Genomic DNA, 12,845 nt, shown 5'->3' on the forward strand with positions numbered 1-12,845 from the left:
TGTGTTATTTTTGTGTAAAGTGTGATAGTTGGTTTTCCCGGTCACATGACCACCAAGCTACATCCACCCAGCCACATGACCACCAAGCCATGCCCACAGAACTGGTAGGGAAATTTTTTGAATTTCACCACTGCGTTAGAGCAGTGCTTCTCAACTCTGGCAGCTTTAAGACCTGTGAACATCAGTGCCCAGGATTCCCCAGCTAGCCATGCTGGCTGGGGAATTCTGGAAGTTGACGTTCACAGGTCCTTGTTGTGGTCCGCCAGCAGCCTGCAGATCTGGCAGTGAAGTTGGACAGTGAGGAGGCTGGGGAGGACAATGAGCCAGTCCTGGACTCTGTGGAAGGCCCGGATGAGGGCTCTGCGTCAGAGGCAGAGATGGGGCCAGGGCCATCTGGGAGCGATGCACGGATTCCGGAGCCTCCAGAGACGGACAGCAGAGAGGCAGAGGAACAGGAGGAGCAAGTGAAGAGCTGCCAGAAGGCAAGAGCAGCTAAAGCAAAAAGGACAACTCGGAAGTAAGGCCAGGAGATGATTGGCCCCTCCCATAAGCCTTAAAAGAGCAGCAACGGCTCTTGGGTTCTTTGTAGGAAAGCAACATTGCTACAATTGTTTCTTGTCAGAGTCTCCTATTTCTGAACTTCACGGGGTTCTTGCCAAGAAAAGCATTTGGCAGGTTGCCAAAGACAACAAAGGTTGGTGATAAGGCCGAAGGACTGTTTTTGAAGAATTTGTTTTGGACTAATGAAGAACTGATAATGGACTGAGAATGAATTAATTCTCAGCTGTTTTAATAAAATACGTTTGTTCAATTGTAATTGTGTTTGGTAATTACTACTTGGGCCTCAGTCACAACAGTCCTACAGCTGTCAACGTTGTGAAACAAGGAAACCCTTTAAGATATTCCTTCTAAGGCGAATGAGAAACTGTTGGGGGGGGGAAAATTGTCATATAAACTGTGCGATTAAATACACATATATACCCACAGAGGCATAAAAAGAACCCCAGCACCGGATGGTTTGTGTTTTTAATTTTTTTTTAATATATATTTTTATAAACAGATCACATGATAAAATAGCACAAGAAACACTTACCAAATATAAGATTATATCTTCAGAATATACAGGAGAACGAGGCTTGTATGTACAATAAGAAAATGGTTTTCAGAATTCCCCCCTCCCTTTTTTTTTTTCTTTTTCTAAATAGCAATCTGAAATATCACAGCTTCTTTCAGTAGCTTTAAATAATACTTTGGACCAGTGGACATTTTCAACAGGGGTGCTGAAGAGACTTCTGGAGCACAATTCTCGACAAAGGTTTCTTGTGCATAACTGGTGGAAATGAAAAGGCAGTTCCTGCGCAGGCCAGGAGAAATTGCCCAGAGAAAGAGAAAATCAAAATGAAAATAACCCCGAGGGATTGCGTGCCCTGTCTTTGGACCAAGATCTTGGTGGAACTCTTGCAGTAAATGGAGCCCGCTGCCTAGAACCGTGTGCATTCTTCTTTTTTTAGAAAACCAGTGATTGTTAAGTCAACTTCTCTTCCTTAAATACAGAGTTGGAAAAGAGCTTGGGGGGGTGGGGTCTTTTAGTCCAACCTCCTACTCAAGCAGGAGACCTTATGTCATTCAGGACAAATGCCTGTCCAGTCTCTTCTTGCAAAACCTCCAGTGACGGAGCATCCATAACCTCTGGAAGCAAGTCGTTCCACTGGTTAATTGTTCTCCCTGTCACAAAATTTCTCCTTAACTGGATTGCTTGTTTGATGGAAATTTCCATCCACCCAACAGCTCCCCCCCCCACCCCCCGGCCCGGTGACTTTTCTACGAAAACTATTACCTGATCCCATTTCTTAGAGGCACAAGTTTATCTCAGCAGGAGATCCTCATTTCTTTTCGTTAAAGAGTTTTGCTCTAGAGGTTTGGGGAATAATATTTTTTTTTAAAACCGCCGCTGTGCCTGGAATAAAGTTTGAAACTTTTGCGTAAGTGGACCAGCCATTTTAATATCCTTGCTGCTGCTGCTGTTGCTATTTGTGCAGCTGGCTGACCCAGGTCGGCTGCAAATAGGTAAATACCCTAAAGCGGGCTAGCAGCAACACTGGTATATTACCAATATTCCCCCAGGTGTAAGACCGCATGCTTTACCTGGGGCATCCAGTCCATCAAGCAAAATAAGTCTAAATTGCTGGCTAGCGTGCCATACGATGCAAGAATCAACCTTGTAAGGGAGACGGGCGACATCAAAAATGAAATAAATATTAATAAATAAAAGCAGGTAAAATCTTTTGCCCTGGATTGCTTACTGAAACCCCAACCTGAATACAGGTAGTCCTCGACTTACATTTAGCAACCGTTCAAAATTAGAACAGTACGGGGGAAAAAAGTGACTTCTGACTGTTTTTCACACTTATGATCATTGTAGCATCGCCATGGTCACATGATTAAAATTCAGATGCTTGGCAACTGGTTCATATTTATGACGGCTGCAGTGTCATATGACCCCCCCCCCGCCCGCTTTTGCAACCTTCTGATAGTTCAGTTACTAACTGAACAGCTGCAATGATTCACTTTACAACTGGGGCAAGAAAGGTCGTAAAGCGGAATGAAACTCCCTTAAGAAATGTTTCACTAAGCAACGGGATTTGTGGTCGTAAGTCAAGGACAACCTGTGTCCGGCTTTATAAGACACGCTAAGATGCCTTTGGAAAGCACGGCTGTCTTTGAAAATGATGTTGAAACCATGCCGAAATACAGGAAGCAGCTGTGGGATGCTCAGAATAGGATATCTGGAAATTGAAATCTTTGGCAATGCCCTTTCTTGCCACGACGGTGTGATCTTTTTGCACAGAAGGTTGAAAATTTGGAACACCAGCAGAACCTCTGCCGAGAACCGCAATCCTTTCCCTTCGTAATATCTTGAAAATTCACAAAAGGGCACCTTTGAAATCATCGTGGGAAGAGCTCAGCGGTTGAATGCCGTTTTTTAAAAGTTTGCTAATTTTGCAACGTCGGCTACCTCTCGATATCACCGTTTTTGAAACTCGGCTACTTTAAGAGGCGTGGACTTCAGCTCCCAGGATTCCCCTGCCAGCATGTCAAGCTGGGGAATTCTGGGAACCGAAGTCGGCGCCTTTTAAAGTGGCCGAGTTACAAAAAAACTGCGTGGTTTCTAAGAGGAGACACCAACTTGAAGATATATAACTTTTTTTAAAAAAATATATCGGGAAATTTTTAAAGGACCAGGTAATCCCCTCTCCTACGAGGTCAGGACTGTGCAGTCTAATCAATCTGGAAGTCAATTAGATTCTTACATAAATATGTACATTATGTCATCATTAACATGCTATTAATATTCACGGGGAGATGAGAGGGCATATCCGTTTGGCCAGCTGAGTAGAAACAAAACCGGACCCGAGAACACCTGGAATCCCATCTCAACTTACGGGACCGCCTACTGTTACCTCATGCCTCCCACCGACCCGTACGCTCACACAGAGAGGGACTTCTCAGGGTGCCGTCCGCCAAACAATGTCGGCTGGCGGCCCCCAGGGGAAGATCCTTCTCTGTGGGGGCTCCTACCCTCTGGAACGAACTTCCCCCTGGTTTACGCCGAATATCTGACCTTCGGACCTTTCGCCGCAAATTGAAAACGTATTTATTTACTCGCGCGGGGCTGGCTTAAATTTTGTTGTATTTTTAAATTTATATTTTATATTCCTAAATTTTATATGAATTTTAATGGGTTTTTAGAATTTTAAATGTTTTAAAGTTTTCGGCCAATTGTATAATAAGTTTTTTAATTTTGTTTTAATTGTATATTGTACTGTTTGGGTTTTTATTCTGGCTGTACACCGCCCTGAGTCCTTCGGGAGAAGGGCGGTATAGAAATCTAATAAATAATAATAATAATAATAATAATCAATGCTAATAAACACTCCTGTGCTCTCATTCGCCCATTGCAACCCCAAGCTAAAATATCCCATTATTGTTGATCCAGAAAAAAAAAAGAGCTGAAAATAACAACCATATATTCTGTAAGCCGCCGAGAGTCGCCACACGTGGACAGGCATCAATATAAATTCCCTAAATAAAATAAATGAAATAAACAAGCAGCGAAATCACATCTTTTTCATCTTACTGCTAGAAGTGATCCTGCCTGGGTTTGACTGGCTCTGTTCCTTCCGATAACACAATATGGTCTCCAGCAAGACAGAGAGAGAGAGAGAAAGAAAGCAACTGCCACAAAAGCTAGGTCCAAAACAAGTAAGTAAATGAGTCAGTAAATAAATAATTATAAATAAATAAATATTTTTTGGGGTTTTTTTGTTTTTGCTTCCCTTTCGAAGAAAATAAAAAATATGCACCCTCTCAAAAGGCACTCTGCTCAAATGGCTTTTTCTTGTGTATTCTTTTCATACATCTTACCCAGAGGGACTGTCGTGTCCCACTCCTCCGCTGACGGCCGGGTCAGGGAAATCCGAATCAGGCTTGCCTCTGCAGCTCTGCCCAAAGTCCTAGCAAAGTCCTCAGAGCAGGCAGGAGACCAGAAAGTGACTTCAGCAAGATAAGTTCGACTTTGCCTGACTCAGAGACTGCCAGAAAGCAGATCCTTTATATAGGCCATGGGGTGTGGCTCCATGACTCAGCACTCATTAAGGCCTGCCCCTCCCTTCCTTCTGTTGCCTCCGCCTATCCAGTCTTCTGATGCGAGGGTCACTCCAATCAGCAGCTGTTGGAAATAAACCTTCCTCAGGCTCACATGCTGTGGAGGAGGGGGAGGGGTCTAGCTGCTCCGTTTGCCTGGGCATGGAGCCAGGGCTGGGGCCGGGGGGTGCTCCCTCCTCTGCAGCCTGCTTGGGCATGGAGCCAGGGCTGGGACCGGGAGGTGCCCCCTCCTCTTCAGCTTGTCTGGGCATGGAGCCAGGACTGGGGCCGGGAGGCATACATTCCTCCATGTTTGGGAGCAGATAAGCAGACCCCGGCTGCGGTGAGAGCGGACAAGACACAACAGGGACCCACGTGGTGGTGAGTGGCGGCCTGAAAAAAAAAGGTGGCCCTGGCATTCATCTTATTTTTTTTTGTGTGTGGGGTGGGGGACTCTACTGCAGATGTTTCTTATTCATGTAACCTGCTGCCTTACATCATATAGGGCAGTGCTGGGATTCAAGTGATTTAACAACTGGGTTCTCTGCCCTAATGATTTCTTCCAACAACCAGTCTGACAAACTGCCCAGAAAGTTAACAACCGGTTCTCCCGAAGTGGTGCGAACTGGTTGAATCCCACCACTGCATATAGGTAGTCCTCGACTTAAAACAGCCATTCGTTTAGTGACCCAAGTTACAACAGCACTGAAAAAAAAAAGCGACTAAGGACTGTTTTTCTACATTTATGACCATTGCAGTGTCTTCCCCCCTCCCCCCCGGCCATGTGATCAAAATTCGGACGCTTGGCAATGGGCGTGTATTTAGGACTGTTACCGTTTCCCAAGGTCACGTGATCAGTTTTTGGCTCAGGGGCTAAGACAGCTGAGCTTGTCGATGGAAAGGTCGGCAGTTCGGCAGTTTGAATCCCTAGTGCTGCCGTGTAACGGGGTGAGCTCCCGTTACTAGTCCCAGCTTCTGCCAACCTAGCAGTTTCAAAAGCACGTAAAAAAGCAAGTAGAAAAAATAGGGACCACCTTTTGTGGGAAGGTAACAGCGTTCCATGCGCCTTTGGCGTTGAGTCATGCTGGCCACATGACCACGGAGACGTCTTCGGACAGCGCTGGCTCTTCGGCTTTAAAACGGAGATGAGCACCACCCCCTAGAGTCGGCAACGACTAGCACATATTGCAAGGGGAACCTTTACCTTTACTTAACAAGCTTGAAAAACATTGCTCTGTATCAGTGTCTGGAACTTAATCCTCACCTCCATACTCTGCGTGTCACTGTCACACTTTCTGCTAACAACTATGGATTTCTAGAGGAAGTAGGTTGCGGGAAACAGGCCAAAAAAAAAATAATAATCAGGAAATCCTTCTTCTTCTTCTTCTTCTTCTTCCTCTTCCTCTTCCTCTTCCTCTTCCTCTTCCTCTTCTTCTTCTTCTTCTTCTTCTTCTTCTTCTTCTTCTTCTCCTCCTCCTCCTCCTCCTCCTCCTCCTCCTCCTTCTCCTCCTCCTCCTCCTCCTCCTCCTTCCTTTACAGAGATGCCACGGCAACAAAACCTTCACATTATTACGAATTGTGATGGTATAAATATATATATATATTTTAAAAAGAAATCATTAACTGAAACTTGTCAGTGAGGGTGTACAAAATGACAGCGGAGGAGAGGCCACATCCAAGCGCATCAGTTAAAATGACGTGAGGTCGGCCATCCAACGTAGGAGGCCTACCAGGGTTGGACCAGCTGGCGGTGGAAACTGATATGGAGAGACCCGTCCTCAAAAGTATTGTGTGAATCAACTAGCCCAAGTGAAGATGTGATTGGAAGACAGATTGATGGCCTCTTCGTAGAAGATTCACAGATAAATGGAGTTTTCTCTCTCCCACCCCCAATGCCCACCCGTCACCCCATCGCTCTTCATGCATGATAATCTTTGAAACCTCACCCCCCCCCCACCTCCCGCAACCCCTTTCTATGATTTTGAACATTCAGTTGGATTTTTATCAAATTGATCCATGCAGTATATTTAGTTTGTGGTCCTATGGCTTCCCTGTAAGACGATGAGCATGAGATTCCGGTTCTGGCAGAGGGTGGGTTTCAGCCGGTTCTGACCAGTTTTGGAGAACCGGTTGTGGAAATTTTGAGTAGTTTGGAGAAGCGATAAATACCATCTCTGCCTGTCCCTGCCCCCATCTATTCTCTGCCTCCCGAGTCCCAGCTGATCAGGAGGAAATGGGGATTTTGCAGTATCCTTTCCCTGGAGTGGGGTGGGAGATTTTACAGTATCTTTCTCCTGCCATGCCCACCAAGCCATGCCCACCAAGCCATGCCACGCCCACCAAGCCACACCTACAGAACCGGTAGTAAAAAAAATGTGAAACCCACCACTGAGTTCTGCGTACATTAAGCGCAAACCTCCGATCTCGTCGCCAACTTAGATTAATTCCATTCCCTTTTAGGCCTTAGAAAACTTGGTAAGAGCAATTTGATAGTAACAGTTTATTAACTACTGCCAATTTAGAAGTAGTGGGTCTTTATCTATCCATCTATTTCTTTAGAACATAGAACATAAAACAATACAGTTGGAAAGGAGCTTGGAGGTCTTCTAATCCAACCCCCTGCTCAAGTAGGAGACCCTATACTCATGATGGCAAACCTATGGTATGCAACCATATCAGTGAACGCGCAAGTTCAGCCCTGGCGCGCATACGCATGCCAGGCAGTTGATTTTCGGGCCTTCTGGGCCCACCAGAAGTAGGAAAACAAGCTGTTTCCTGCCTCCAGAGGGCCTCGGGAGGTGGTGGAGAAGGTCCGTTTTTCTCTCTCACCTCCAGAACCTCTCTAGGAGTCTGGGGAGGGTGAAAATGGCCTTCTCCATGCACACCCCCGGAGGACCTCCGGAGGTCGAAAACGGTTTCCATCCATTCCTTCTTGACTTGGCCTCAGGTGCTTTGGAGAATAGATTGGCCCCTTCCTCTCTGTGACAACCCCTATACCGGTACTGGAAGACACCTATCGTATCACCCCTAGTCCTTCTCTTTGTCAGACATACGTAATTCTCTGAAACATTCATCATATGGCTTAGCCTCCAGGCCCCAAATCATCTTTGTTGCCCTTCTCTGCACTCTTTCTAGCATTATCTTTGTGTCTTTTTTTTTAGTATGGCTAACATCCAACGCTAGATCTATCTTTCATATACAATATTTATCTCTTTTTTTTTTTTTCCAAAAGCCACTGATGCTTCATACCTCGGCCATTGGTCTATAGTGAGAAGCATTTCACAAGACAGTAGAATAGAAATAGAGCTGGAAGGGACCTTGGAGGTCTTCTAGTCCAGCCCCCTGCTCAAGCAGGAGACCCTAGGCCAGTGGTTCTCAACCTTTATAGTGCTGCGACCCCTTTAATACAATTCCCCACAATGTGGCGACCCCTTTAATACAATTCCCCATGAGGTGGCGACCCCAACCGTAAAATTATTTTTGTTTTGAATTTATCGTGCCTGAAGCCGTATTGGCTAGCAATCTGAACTGCTTGCGATTGCCTTGAGGACGGAGGCATTAAAGCGGAGACTCCTCCCCTATTAAATTTATCGCGCCTGAAGCCAGATTAGGCTAGCGATTGGGAGTGATTGCAGCTGGCATGAGAGGGAGACATCAGAGCAAAGATTTCACTCTTTTTTAATTCATTGCGCCTGAAGCCGAATTTGGCTAGCGATTTGAAGAGCCTGCTGCTGGCTTGTGGAGTCAACCATTGGAGCGCGATTCTTCGACTCGCAAGTATACTTCCCATATTTCCGATGGTCTTAGGCGACCCCTGGCAAATCGTCATTCGGCCCCCAATGGGGTCGCGACCCACAGGTTGAGAACCGCTGCCCTAGGCCATTTCATGCAAGTGGCTGTCCAGTCTCTTCTTAAAAGTCTCCATCCAGTGATGAAGCACCCACAACTTCTGAAGGCAACTTCTGCCTCATTGGTTTCAGGCCATCTTCTTTCACCAAGACCTCAGTATTCATCGGATTCCTGACATATTGGGCGGGAATTATTGGCCTTACAGTCCCACACACCTGGAGCTTTGCAGGTTGGAGAAGACATTTAATGGTGGCATAGAAAAATCCAAGGTTGTGATGGTAGGGATTTTAGAAACTGTTGGGAAAATGGACAGGTAAGGAGGCCTGTCTTACTCAGGGAGTCCTTAGGATGGTAGCCATGGCAAACCAATTGATATGCATCAAAAGTAGCTTAGCCTCAATTGTGACTTTTTTTTTTGACCCCATCCTATAGAAATCAACCTTATGGAATTCAATTGGACTAATTCTGGATTCGAGAGATAGGGGATTGCTCTGAGAGCAAATCGTTTAATTTATTTTAATAGCGTGCTATTAATAACTTATTAAATGATGGGTTTATAAAATATTAAAATAAATAATTTAATTGACTGCTGCAAAATTAAATTCTAATTTGACTTGGGTAAGTCTTTATGGATTCTTCTGGTTAGATGCGTGGCTCAGAAGATTAGGGGACGTGATCAAAACATCGGCTGAATACATTGTAATATGGACGAATAAGTAATAGAATAGAATAACAGAGTTGGAAGGGACCTTGGAGGTCTTCTAGTCCAACCCTCTGCTTTAGGCAGGAAACCCTACCCCACTTCAGACAAATGGTTATCCAACATCTTTTTAAAAACTTCCAGTGTTGGAGCATTTACAACTTCTGGTGGCAAGTTGTTCCACTGATTGTTCTTAATTGTTCTTAAGTGTCAGGAAATTTCTCCTTATTTCCAGTTGCTTCTCTCCTTGATTAATTTCCACTCACTGCTTCTTGTCCTGCCCTCAGGTGCTTTGGAGAATAGCTTGACTTCCTCTTCTTTGTGGCAGCTCCTGAGATATTGGAAGGCTGCTATCCTGTTTCCCCTAGTCCTTCTTTTCATTAAACTAGACCTGCATATCAGTACCTGCAACCGTTCTTTATATGTTTTAGCCTCCAGTCCTCTAATAAGTGAATAGATGATCCATCTAGATCGGAGTCAGTCTGCTCTTGAAATTATACCGTATCAATGGCGCTAGTCCCCTTTGGCTCTCTGTTATTAACTGCACTCTAATTATAATTTCTACTTTTGAGCCAGTATATTTTTAAAAAAACACCTTTTCTAATAGGAAATCTGAAATCCATGGGAATTCGTTCCCATTAAGACGAATTCCCAGTAGGCCAAAGAGTCCCTTTTGATGAGATGGGTGGCTGAAATAAATAAATAAATAAATAAATAAATAAATAAATAAATAAATAAATAAATAAATAAATAAATTAATTAATTAATTCGGGTTTTGTACAGCTGAGGATACCATTTTGATTCACCTAGATCAGGGGTCGGCAACCTTAAACACTCAAAGAGCCATCTGGACCCGTTTTCCACAGAAAAGAAAACACCAGGAGCCAAAAAACCCTTTCCGTTCCTGACTATTTCTTGAGCGGCCACAAAACTAACATATGTAGTTGAATTAAACGTTCTGTTTTCTTCTGAAACTTTTCTTCTCTTGGATTTATCCGTGGTTGGCCTACCGGGGGTGGAAAAGCTCAATAAAGTGCATGCCGGCGGGTTGTGACACATATTTTGAGGGACAGGGAATGAAAGAGCCATATGCGGCTCCAGAGCTGCAAGTTGCTGATCCCTGACCTAGAGTTTCATTTCAATCACAAATTGGCAGGATACCGGCCCGCCTTTGGTTTTGAATTACTGTACTGTAATGGAACAGCCTAAATCATACATAAAATAACAAAACCATAACCTTTACTATTTTGATAAGAAAAAGTACAGCCTTGAAAAAAATATCGGTCGGGAATCTAACTGAGTGTTCTCCAAACTACAATAATTTCTGGTTGGGAATTTAGCAAAGGGTTGGGTTTTGTTTTACAGATATGCGGAAAAGCCATTTTTCTTTTGAGTTTTGAAAGATTTCTGCAAAAGGAGAGGCAGCTTGCTGACTTGAGTTGAAGAAATCAACAGCTGGTCCAAAGGCATCTGTTATCCGGCTGCATTACAGGTAGTCCTGGACTTACAACAGTTCGTTTAGTGACCGCTCGAAGTTACAAGGGCCCTGAAAAAAGTGACTTACGGCCAGGTTTTCACACTTACGAAGGTTGCTGCATCCCCATGGTCACGTCATCAAAATTCAGCCGCTTAGCAATTGACTCATATTTATGACGGTTGCACTGTCCCAGCATCATTTTGTAACCTCCTGACAAGCCATTAGGGAAGCCAGATTCTCTTAACAGCCATGCTCCTAACTTAAACGCGGCGATTCACTTAACAACGGTTGCCAGAGAGCTCGTAAAGCGGGGCAAAAACTCCCTCAACACATTTTCCACTGAACCACATACATTTTGGGCTCGATCGTGGATGTAACTGGAGGATGACTTGTATCTTGTTCAGCTACGTGATCTGATCGATGCGGTTTTTGCTTCCCAGAAAACGAGATTGGGCGCTTGGGGAAAAAGAATTAAAATGGTGTGAGTGGTAACCAGCCCACAATTTTGGCAAAACTGTTGTGGTCCACCAGCAGCCTGTGGAGCTGGCAACAGTCGGACAGCGATGAGGCTGGGGAAGAGCATGGGCCAGTCCTAGAGGCTGGGGAAGGCCCAGATAAGGGCTCTGCATCGGAGGCAGAGGTGGGGCCAGGGCCATTAGGGAGTGAGGTGCGGACTCCAGAGCCTCCAGAGGCTGACAGTAGTGAGGCAGAGGAACAGGAGGAGCCTGTTCCTAATGCATGCATGAGAAGAGCTGCCAGAAGGCAAGAGCAGCTCAAGCAAAGAGGACGACTCGGGAGGAGGGCCAAAAGATGATTGGCCCCTCCCATAAGGCTTAAAAGACCAGCAACAGCGTTTGGGCTCTTTGCCGGAAAATAACCCTGATAGCTTTGTCTTGTTGCATTTGTATCGGTGTCTTCTGAACGTTTGCCAAGAAAGGCCTTTGGCAGTTTGCCTAATTGGACCAAGGTTGGTGATAGGGCTGAGGAATTTGTGTTGGGAGGAATTTGCTTTAATTTAGTTGGACTACGCTGGGAATGAAGGAATTCTCAGCTGTTCAAATAAAGTTTGTTTTTTCACGGGTGGAGTTTCCTACTACCTACTTGGGCTTGGGTTACAACAAAAACTGCATGGCCCTGGCACCAAAATTCCCGGTGCAGATGAAGCCCTGGGTACGATGTGCATGCTGGGAAGACTCCGAAGCCATAGTGTGATTACACCGTGGTTGTAGTCCGCTGGCATTACATAGAGGGCATCACTCAGCTGCTGGAAGAGTTCAAGGGATGGTAGAATCAAGCCAGGCTTTTCGTTATGGCATCTCTCTTTTCCTCCAAGATCAGAACTGAAGGACTATGGTAGTTTGGTGGGTGTATTATTTTTATTATTATTATTATTTTTGGCTTTATTTAAATCTATAAGAAAAACGAGGCAGCCACCAAAGGCACTCATGAACTCAAAGCTGTCACCTCGACTAAGCCAGTCTTGGCTGCTCAAGGCCAGAAGCTTGGCAAGATGGCTGCTTCACGACCACAATCTAAGGGAGACAATCTGGTAGGGAAAAAACCACAAAGGCAATTTTTTCCCCCTAACTGGGCTTCCCCAGACCTGTTGAACTACCCGTTCCGTCATCCCCTGCCTGCTTGCCTGGATGGCCCCCCTCCCACTCCTCTTCCTCCAGATAGAAGATAGAATAACATGCAATAGCCTATGGCAAGGAGCCCTCAGCTGCCCTGGGTCCTGAAAAAAAATGAGCTCAGACCGCATGCGATTCTGATGCCCAAGGGACCGTTGGACGCAATATTGTTTGAAGTCCACCTTCAAGACAATCTTCACTGCTTTCCCCAAGCAGTTGAGGAAAAGAAAGTCCCCAAGAACTTTTTACAAGACTAAGTTCCACCAAGTCATGGCTTTCATAGGTTCAACCACCATGCTGGGAGCACGATGGCTCCTGAGGTTAGAATGCCGGGCTGACGATCAGTAGCCTCACGTTCGAGACCCGTTGTTGCCTCAGGGTGGGTTGAGTGCCCGCCACATACTCCGGCTCCCACCCACTCAGCGGTTCCAAAAACAGGCAAGTAGATTAATGGGTACCGCTTCAGTGGGCAACTTTGTGGGGAAGTGAAAGGAGTCTCCTGGGAACCCCCCGCCCCGCCCCAACCCAGGTAACGGCGATATCA

Source organism: Ahaetulla prasina, chromosome 14, assembly GCF_028640845.1.
Source record: "Ahaetulla prasina isolate Xishuangbanna chromosome 14, ASM2864084v1, whole genome shotgun sequence".
Taxonomy (NCBI): domain Eukaryota; kingdom Metazoa; phylum Chordata; class Lepidosauria; order Squamata; family Colubridae; genus Ahaetulla; species Ahaetulla prasina.